The 10,587-nt window shown below is 42.9% G+C and overlaps 1 non-coding gene across 1 annotated transcript; it reads left to right on the forward strand.

Moving 5' to 3' along the window:
• The first annotated feature begins 10,200 nt into the window (after nucleotides 1-10,200).
• Nucleotides 10,201-10,307, forward strand: LOC147939831 (small nucleolar RNA R71). The gene has a single exon (XR_015564810.1). It is a non-coding gene; the product is annotated as a small nucleolar RNA R71 (small nucleolar RNA).
• Nucleotides 10,308-10,587: the final 280 nt, after the last annotated feature.

The following is a 10,587-nucleotide window of genomic DNA, read 5'->3' on the forward strand; positions in this document are numbered from 1 at the left end:
AGTCCACCAACCTTCACATATGCCTAGCTGATGGGTCAAACAAAGATGTGGTTGGTAGGTTGGAAAACATTCCAGTCAAGATAGGGAAGGCAAGGATTCATACAGATTTTGTGGTTCTAGAGATGGATAAGGAGCCTGAAGATCCTATCATTCTAGGGAGGCCATTCTTAGCCATTGTTGGAGCTGTTGTAGATGTCAAGGAAGGTCTTGTAACCTTGAACATTGCTAAGGATTTAACCATGAAGTTTGACATCTATAACCCAACCAATCTGCCTACCATTGATGATCAACCTTTCACTATCAAGGACAAAGGAGGTCATGAGGTCTCAAGTGAAGTGGCAACTCCAAAGGCTAAGCTCTATCTTCAAGAGGATTCAGTGGAAAAGCTTAAGGGTTCTGTTCAAGAGTTGACTGAATTGGTGAAGGATCTCCAAATCAAGCTTAACAAGAGGTCTTTGAAGAAAGCAAGACCAAGGCTCAAGATTAAGAAGAAATATGGTTTGTGTGTTAAGGGTGAAGTGATCAAGGGTCAACTTCACATTGATCAAGTGGTACCAGGGAGGATTTCATCACCTCCTTGGTCTCTAAACCAAGCCTGAAAAGGCATCAAAAGTCAAGCTTAGTGACTTTAAACAAGCTCACTAGGGAGGAAGTCCCTAAGGTATCATTGTACATATGCTTTATTTTCCTTGTAGTTTTGATTTCTTTTCTTTTATGTTTGTGTTGGGCAGACTTTTTAATGAAAGTGTAGATGGGTATGGAGAGATTTGGACTTGGGGAAATAGACTCGCGAGCCCACTCGACCGGCCCACAAGAGGTACTCGACCGAGTTATCAAGAAACTAAGGCCCACTCGATTCCCATTTCTCTTGAATGATCGAGAAGAGGGACAAAAAGAAGAAAAATTTTTGAATTTCAAACTTTGGTCAAGGAGCTCGACCACCTGTAGTCGAGTGTGGGGACGAGTGGCAGCAAAAAGCAGGTCAAAGATTCCCATTTCAAATTTGAATGGTATGGACGCTCCACCCTTGTCTCCTAGTCCCTTTAGCTTCTTTAAATATAGCTTGACTTGATTATATGCCTCTCACACTCTCATTTGCTTAAAACAGTTAAAATCAAGTTAAAAATCTCTCTCAAAGTTTATCTTTTTGCTCAAGCTTAGCTCTTTTAGTTTTTGGGTCACTAACCTATTAACTTTAAGCTTTGAGTCTATTGCTTTCAGTTCTATTCGAAAATGTCTTCAAAGATTACTAGGAAGTCTCGACAAGCGGCTGAAAGCTCCTTCGATCGTTGTGATGCTCGTCTTGAATCAAGAGGAGAAACTGGAAGAAGCACTCGACCCACCACTCGAGCATGCACACGACCGAGTGGTGGTCCGAGTAGGCGGTCGAGTGATGTTGCGAGAGAGAGGCATCAGTCAGCTGAGGAAGACCCTGAGCGAACTGAGAGTGAAGAAGAGATGGAGTTCACTCTTAGGGAGCACATTAGGAGACACAAGGCCAAGGGGAAGAGGCCAGCAGTTGAGGTTGACCAAGAGGAGATTGAAAGTGAGAGTGAAGAAGAAGATGAAGAAGAAGATGAAGAAGAAGAGGGAGAAGATGATGGTGAAGAAGAATCTTGTGGCTTAACTCAAAGGCAGCTTTATGAAGCCTTCTTGAGGATGCAGTTCTTGGGGACTAGATACCCACACAAGGAAACCATGGAGAAGCTAGGCATTGATGAAGATGTGGAATGTCTTTTTGAGAAGTGCAACCTAAGCAAGTTCATGGGGCTTTGCATGGAAGGGTATAAAGAAGAAAGCTGTGAATTGTTAGCCACAATCAAGATGCATTGCTACACAAAGAAGGATAAGGAGTTTGGACCTGGTCATGTTGACTTCACTATCAAAGGGAGAAGGTATGAACTTTCATTGAAAAAGATAGTCAATATATTTGGCTTTGAAGTTGGTAGTGAGAGGAGCATGGTCATACCAAGAGAAGAACTCTATGCTATTTGGGAAACCATTGGAGACAACATCACATACTCATCCTCTAAGACCAAGGGTTCCAAGATAAGAAGCCCAGTCCTAAGGTACTTCCACAAGGCCTTAGCAAACACCTTCTTTGCTATGAAGGAAACTGGAAATGTGAATGAGGGTGAGCTCAAGATGATTGATGTGGCACTCAATAGCATAATCTTTCAAGCAAAAGATGGAAGCATCATCCTTGGAAGCAGAGAGGGAACTGACCTTGCAATGGTGCTCATTGACCACATGATATACTTGAGAAGCTGGGTAGGCAATTTGCACAACAAAGGCTCAATGGGAGCCCTACCCATTGGAGGCATCATCACTCCATTACTACAAGCTGCTAAGGTGCCACTTAGAGGAAAGAAGGTCATGCCAAGATGGATTGATTCAAGCTACCTCACCTCCACCTTAATACTAGCCAAGGAAATGCATCAAGGAAATCACCTTTTCAATTTTGAGCTTCCAACAATTGGGAGAAGACAGCTTGTCCTACCCAATCAAGAGCTCACCAAAGAAGGAGCAAACATTGAGATTTGGCCAGCTGATGAGTTCTTGTTTGATGGGACAGCTCAAGTTAGAATTGATGAAGCTAGAGATGTAGAAATGGCTGATGGGGAAGAGCAGTTTTACTTTGAAGATTATGAGCCTAACCCAAGAGATAGTAGAGGAGTGAGAGAGACTAGCAAGAGGTTGACACTCCTACAAAATTGGAACAAGTGGCATGGGAAGAAGTTTGAAAAGCTGAAGAAGAAGGTGGGCAATATGGCTAAGTCCATCAAGGGCTTAAAAAAGGAGATTGCTGAATTGAAGAGTGCAAACTCATCTCCAAGCCATTCTAGCCCTTTGAGGAGGTGTAGCTCAACTAGAGCACTTTCAAGAGCTGAAAACCCTGTGGAACCAGCTAGAGCTTCAATGCACGAGCCAATTCAGAGGAAGAGAAGTTCAAGTAGCCGAGAACAACAATTTTCGAGGCACTCGACCGGTTCACTCTTGCAGCCACTCGACCGAGCACCCCAGAAGCACTCGGCTGAGTTCCAACCCAGAACTCCTTATGGCTTCCCAGCTCCAGCAGCATATCCAGGCTATCCAGGTTACCCTCCCTTCCCACCCCAGTACTTCATGGATCCAGCACTCCTGCATCAGTTATACCAGCAGCAAGGTCAGCATTTTCCAACTCGGCATCCAACTCGACCCCCCCACTCGACCGAGCACTCGACCGAGTACCATTCGATGGCAATAGTCGAGTTTTCATGTAGTTTGCATTGCATATTAGGATTTTGTTAGCATGTTTCATGAAGGACTGTTTAATATTTGCATTAGGGATCTATGATGAGTTTTACCTTGTTAGCTTGCTTAATTCACTAAACTAGGATCAATGTCCAAGTTAATAGTATTTTGATGCTAGTTGAGTAGTTATAAGCATAAGATTGAACCAAGCCTTGAATTTCTGCATTGCATTTGGTCTAAATTGAAGCACGTTGTGATTTGATGCCATTCCCTACTTATAAGAACCTAATATTGACTTTCAATTATCAACTTGTGCATTGCTTTAAACTCATGGATACCATACACATATTTGGATCATCTTTCTCCTTTTTACCACTCTTGTTGATCCAAGTAGCTGATTTCACTTTTAAATCAGTTTCTCCTACCCTTAACAAACCCTTCTTTCAAGCCATGTTTATTCTTGTGAGTGTGAGGCCTATTTTGGGATTGAGCTTGGTAGAAAGTGTTAGGTTTGAACTGACAAGAGTAAGGCCTTGTGTAGTTCTAGTTTGCAATTTTCAAACTAGATAGGACTAGGTGGTTCACTTGTTGAGTTTGGGACTTGGCTGTTTTGAAAAGAAAAGAGGAAAAAGAGAAAGAAAAGGTTAGAGTCTTTAGGAGGAGAATGTGTTTAAGTAAAACCAAAGTCTAGTGAAAGAATGGGAAGTATGAGATTGTTAAAGATGGTTCTAATTAAAGAAAAAGAAAGAAAGAAAAGAAGAGTCTAGCAAAAAGCTTTTATCTCTTAAAGAATAAGAAGAAAAGAGAACCATAGCAATAAAGTAAGAAACCCCCATTCCACTAGAAAGATCAAATAAGAAACCTCTCCTCAGACTTTAAAATCAAAAGAGAAAAGGGTGAAAGAGAAGTGAAGAAGTTAAAGGGTAGAAATAGGATCATTTGGGTTTTAGATTGATAGGATAAACACATTGGGTGCCTTTGGGTAGACAAGGTTTTGTTCTTGTATGTGTCTAAGTGTTCTTACCTTTAGCCTTCTTCTAAAGCTCAATCCATTTTTTATGAGAGAACCTTGATATTGATAAGCCCCACTCTAAAAAGAGACCATCATTGTTTCTAAACCTTTATTACCAAGCCAAATGAGTTTAAGCATAGCATAAGATTGATTCATGTTCTTGATTAATGAATGTTAAAGGAAATGGTTGATTTGAATGCATGTGAATATCAAAGGCTCAAATCAGTAAAGGTTGTGATAGCTTGTCTAACATCTTTAAGTACAGCTCATTCAACTTGCATCACAGTACTAGTAACTTGGACATTGATTCTAACTGGTTTATTGGCAAGTTTTAGGAACTGAGATCCCACTTTCAAACCTCACCTACCTTCTTATGTCTTGTTTATTTGCTTGAGGGCAAGCAAAGACTAAGTTTGGGGGTGTTGATGTTCATATATTTTACCCTGTTTTCCCTTAATATATTCACATCTTTTGCATCTTTTGCTATCCTTTTTGGCCATTATTGCATAGTTTTAGGAATGTTCATGCATTAGAGTATAGTTACATTGCATTTGCATCTTTTTTTGCATAAACAGGAGATTTTGGAGCCTAAGGAGCATGGAAGCAATGCTGAAGAGGAGAAAGCAAGGGAGTTAGAGCTGAAGAACCAAGGTCCGGAGTTCCACTCGACCGCCCACTCGACCAGACACTCGACCGTGTGCGGAGAAGGACTCGACCGAGTGAAGGGAACAGAAGAAAAGCCAACTCGACCGGTCACTCGACCGAGCACCTAGTTGAGCTGACCGAGCCGCCTAGCTATTTTGTCTTCTAGCATTTTTAGGGCTTCCACTCCTTTTTCTATATAAGGCCTTGTACCATGCAGCCACCAAGGAGTCCAGTTTTTTTAAATATTCTCAAACCTAGTATTTACCCTTTTGGGAATTTATGCTCTTTGCACTTTTATTTTCTTAGATCTCTCATCTACTTTTGAAGGAAAACAAGAGATTCCTTGATATTTGTTGGTTTCATAACTTTCAAAATATTAAGAATTCGAGTTTGATTCCTTCTTCAATATTGTAGATCTCTGTTTCATCTATCTAATCATGCAAGTTTCGTTATTTTCTGGGTTTATGACTTTGCTCATCATGTTTAGCATTTGTGAGTAGTTGCTTAGGATCTTGAGGATGGGTTAGGCTGGATTGTGGTTGAGGTTTGTTTACCTAGGTCAAGATTGATTGTTATAGATCTCTTCTAGCTAGATGTACTCTATGCTGATCATATAACCGAGAGGGTAGGGTTTGATTTTAAGCTTCTTAGTATCACACCAATGTCTAGGTTGCAAGATAAGGCTAGATCTAGAGATTATCATTAGGCATGCTAAGAGATTAGATGTCTTGTTTGATTTTTGACATAAATGATCTGTTGCTTAATGCTTGCTTGTATAAGTTCTTTGCTTTGTGAGAACAAGTCTAGAGATATATGAGCTTGATGATTTTTGCCATGAGAGTGGATTAACATGTTCTAGGAGATCATTGTCTAGAGATTAGCTCAAGTTGATTGAGATTTGTTGACCAAGTTAGATGACCTTAATCATTAGTCCAGCCCATGAATCCCTCCTCAAGACCTTCCTTGTCTATTGATTTCTTAGTCTAAATCCTGTTGCTTGGTCGTTGTTTGATTTACTTTTGTCTTGCTCTGTTTTGTTTGCATTGCTCTGTTTCTCGCATTTATCCGACTCGACCCTGTACTCGATCGCACACTCGATCGAGTGCTTGCTCGAGCTCATCCCCAGAATTCTTGTTTATGCTTTGTCTTTGTCCTGTTTCAATTCCTGTTTCATTTTAGTTGCTTTTCTGTTACATTCATTTAGTTTCCTGTTCATTACTTGCCTTGCATTAGTTTATTACTTGCATTACTATAGTTTCTATTTATGTTTCATTGCATTGTTGTTTAGATCATCCTGTTCTTTTTACTTTTAGCATCTAGTTTTATAAGCTTTTACATTATGCATTTTACATTCATCATTAGGTTGTTAGTGACAAACATCCTTAGGTGGTGTGAAGTCTATGTTATCCCCTTGCCGGATTTTGGTGCACACGACGTTGGGCAGGATCATTTGGGTGGCTCCGCCAGTTAGATGGACAAACTTGAAGAGCAGCATGTTGTTTGACTTTTCATAAGCCAGGAACCTTGCCAATGTGAGGTAGTCGATGTCTAGCCATCTCGGCTCATGAACCACTCCCTTTAGGGGCACATCTCAAGCTACCAAAATTGGTGTGACCAATCCTCCAATGGAGATCTCTCCAGCTCCATCCGTTCTCTCAGTTTTCATTTCCCAAGACTTCAGGTAGAGGAACTGATCGAGTAGCACAAAGACCATGCTAGTATCCGCAACATCTCCTACTAGTGGTGTACCATCCCTAGCATTGTATAAGCCTTCACACAAGGCAATATCTAGCAGCTGGAGCTCATAATCATTCACATTCCCAGTCTCCTTTTTAGCAAAAAGAGTGCAGGCAAGGGGCTTGTGAAAATTCCTCAAAACTAGGCTCCTTATTTGAGCAGACTTGGAGCTTGTGGATTTGTAAGGGTGCTTGTCGCCTATTGTCAGCCATAGGGACTTCATCTCTTCCTTGCTCACCTCCATGTTCTCTCCACTCCCAGCCTTGAAACTATATAGCTTCTCCATCTCCTTGTAGGTGAGTCAGTATTCCTTATTGCGCATGGAGAAGGTGATGAACCCGATCCCCCCATCGGGTAGCAGGGTCGGGTGGTCCTCAAAAAAGTGTAACCGCAACGTGGAGAGGAAGTAAACCGTCTCCTCCTTATAAGCCTCGAGGTTGGCTCGCATCATCTTGCCCAGGTGGCACATATCAAACAGGAACTCGACGTCTCTAGCGATGCTCAACTGCTTCATCGTTTCTCGGTGAGGGTAGCGGGTACCAACAAAATTCATCTTGCGGAAGACTTTGAAAAGCTTGGCCGGAGTCTCCACCTCTTTCTGCTTCAGCCTCCACGAATCCTGGCGTGTGCGTTCTCTCTGCTCCTCCTCTCGGTCAAGGCTCTCCTCCTCTGTGTCTTGATCCTCTTCCTCAGCTGCTCTCTCAGCCACCTTCTCAGCTTTTTTAGAAGCTGGTCACTTCCCCCTCGCAACTGCAGATCTGCTTCTTAACCTAGAGGATTGGATCTCCTCTGGTTCTCCTCTTTCTGCATCTGAGTCGACCTCCATTGGTTCAGTAACGGTTCGCTCGGACGTAGACAGGTCCCGACGTCGAGGAGAACGGCGGATTGCAACGGCTACAGGGGAGAGAACACAAGTCTTTACACGATCAGTTGCTCGAGCACCTCCTCGGGTGGCGGATCGGGTTGAGCATTGGGTTGGGGATGCGAAACGTCCAGGAAACGGTTGGGAATGTGGAACGTCTCCTCTTCCTGGGGAATCGTGAGCTTCGGTGGCTTCACCTCCGGTTCTAGCAGCGGCGGAGGTTGATCTTCTCCCCTTCTTTGGGTAGGTCTTCATCTTTGGTGCCATTGGTAAAATCCTCAAAAAGAAAGAAAAGCTAAACTCGAGATCAATAGGGTTAGTTCCCGAAAATCATAGAACACTCGAGTTTGAGAGAGAGAAGAAGTAAGAAGAAAGAAGTTTAAAAGTTTTTAGCACTTATCGGTTTGGGGAAGAGAGAGTCCTCTTTAAATAGGAGTGGATGCCACTAGGGTTTTCAACTTGGGCTTCGCCGAGAGTGGGCATGGGGCTGTCGAATTCGGACTCCACTCGCCACCCGAGTAGGAACACGATCAGGCGCGTCAGGTACGGATTCGGGTAGAGCCTCGGGTTCCCCAAAATTTCCTTTTCCTCTTTTTTTGTTTTTTTTTTATAAATGTAAATATGCAAAAATAGAAAATAAGATAAAATAAATAAGTAAGAATTAAAACAAAATAAAGGATACATTTGGGATTTCCTCCCAAGTGAGCTTGTTTTAAGTCACTAAGTTTGACTCTTCATGCTCTTTAAGCATGGGTTTTAGGAGGGAGAGGTTTTGGAATCCTCTCCACTGGGACAGACTGGCTCAACCAATCTTCTTAGTCTTGTCCTGGTTCCACAGCAAATGTAATGTTGACTTCTTTAAGATGCTTGACTCTTCTTTTCTTTGTCTTGGTGGAAAAAACTTGACCATCAATAGTTGGCCTTTTAATTTCTTTCTTGACGCTGAATTCCATCTTGAAATGCTCTCCATGCTCAATTCTGATCTTCCCATGTTTCACATCAATCATTGCTCCTATTGTTGCCAAGAATGGTCTTCCTAGGATCAGTGGATCATCTGGTTCCTTATCCATATCAAGGATCATGAAGTCAGTAGGAACTTCCACTCTTCCAATCCTGAGAGGTAAGTCTTCCAGAACGCCAATGGGGTGTCTGATTGTTCTATCAGCCCAAATACACACTACTAGGTTTAAAACTGCTAAAACCCATCTTGTTGGCAACTGACAGTGGCATGATTCTGAATGAAGCTCCCAAATCGTACAAACAGTTGTCGAAAATCCGAAGTCCTATTGAACACGGTAGAGTAAAAGAGCCGGGGTCCTCCAATTTATCCTCAATTCGCAGTTCAGGATCAAAACACACCCCACTCCTCAGAATTGCATTCCCAATTTCCTTGACAGCTTCCTTAACCTCAATCTCCAGCTGAGCTTCCTCCTTGGTGATTTCCCCTCGAAGTTCGTGTGGTGGCAAGAGCTTAGGAGGTGGAGCTTTTCGCTTGGCCATACGCTCTGCAAGCGCCTCTAATTGGATGTCAAGAGTAGCATTGAACCTTTCCTCTAGTTCCCCTTCTTTTGGTACAGGCAGTTGAGGTTGATCTGTCATCCGAACATCTACTCGATGTATCATCCGATCACCATCATCGGGTGAGTCATTAGGTTCGGCCTCGGGTGGTACTTTGATTTGTGATTCTCGAACCTATGCTCGATCATCGACTCGATCAGTCTCCTCGGGTAAAGGCTCGGGTTCATACTTGGATATGTAGTACTGGTACTCATTCATCCCATAATGATCCATAGCCTCCCCATCTTGAATATCACTGTCCTCAGTGAGGTAGTCCTCATAATCATCATCAAGGAAAATGGCTTGGGCAGTGGCGTAATCCTTTGGGTTCTGAACAGCTTTACGTGAAAGCTGGTTGATCTTTGGAGGTGGTTGGTTGTTGTGGTGGCCCTCGATGTATCTCAGTTTGGTGTTGAGAGAGTCATACTTAGCAATCAAATCGTTTTATCCAGAATCGATCTTGTTGCTCATCTCGGCAAACCGTTTTGCGTTGTCCATAGCAGCGGATGGTTGGTTTTGGATAATCTGTTGAATTAGGCCATGGAGTTCAGCTTCTTGGGATTGGTTCTGCGGGCCTTGTTGTTGTTGGAATCCAGGTGGTGCAATTGGTTGGTGGTAGTTGCCAAAGTACTGCTGCTTAGGAGCATAGCCTTGATTATATTGGACAAAAGGCTTTTGCTGGCTGTGGTTCCCTTGGACTCCGGATGGGTAGACTTGGTCTTGAGGATTAGCAACATTTCGGTTATGGTAGGATAGATTCGGGTTTGTTTTGTAGTTGTTGTACCCCTTGTTGTAACCTCCTTGGTTGTTGATGTAGTTCACATCCTCTAGTTGAGCATTCTCCCCATCTTGTTGTAGAAACTGCTCTTCCTCCGAGATTGCATGAACATGCTGCTGATTGAGGAGCTTATCGAGCTTGTCATAGAGGGCTTTTATGTCCCTCCTATACTTGGTGTCTTCCTCTCCAGTAGATCCCATAGTGCGATCGTACTCCTCATTGTAATGCCCATCAGATTGAGTCAAGTTCTCCACTAGAACCCAACCTTCATCGACATCCTTGTTGAGGAAGTTAGCATTGCTTGCGGTGTCCAGCAACATCCGTATCTTAGGGACCACTCCTCGGTATAGTGTACTTAGCAATGAAGCATTGCTAAAACCATGATGAGGGCATCTGGTAGTGTATCCCTTGAAACGTTCCCAAGCTTCACTGAACAATTCATTGATCTTCTGAACAAAGCTGGAGATGTCATTTCGCAGCCTTGAGGTTATGGAGTTGGAGAAGAATTTGGCTAGAAACGCCTTCTTGCATGCTTTCCAGGTGGTGATGGACTCCTTGGGGAGTGATGGGAAAAGTCTGAGCTTGAATCCATCTTCACTGACTCCATTGATCTTGGTTAGGCTATAGAGCCTATCAAACTCATCCAAATGGTCCAATGGGTCCTCCATTGGCAATTCATGAAACTTGTTGCTCTGTATCATCTGGATGAGACTACTCTTGATCTCAAAGTTGTTGTTCTGAACAGCAGGTGGCACAATGCCA

The sequence above is a fragment of the Camelina sativa genome, chromosome 8, assembly GCF_030686135.1.
Source record: "Camelina sativa cultivar CO46 ecotype springtype chromosome 8, ASM3068613v1".
In the NCBI taxonomy this organism is placed as follows: Eukaryota; Viridiplantae; Streptophyta; class Magnoliopsida; order Brassicales; family Brassicaceae; genus Camelina; species Camelina sativa.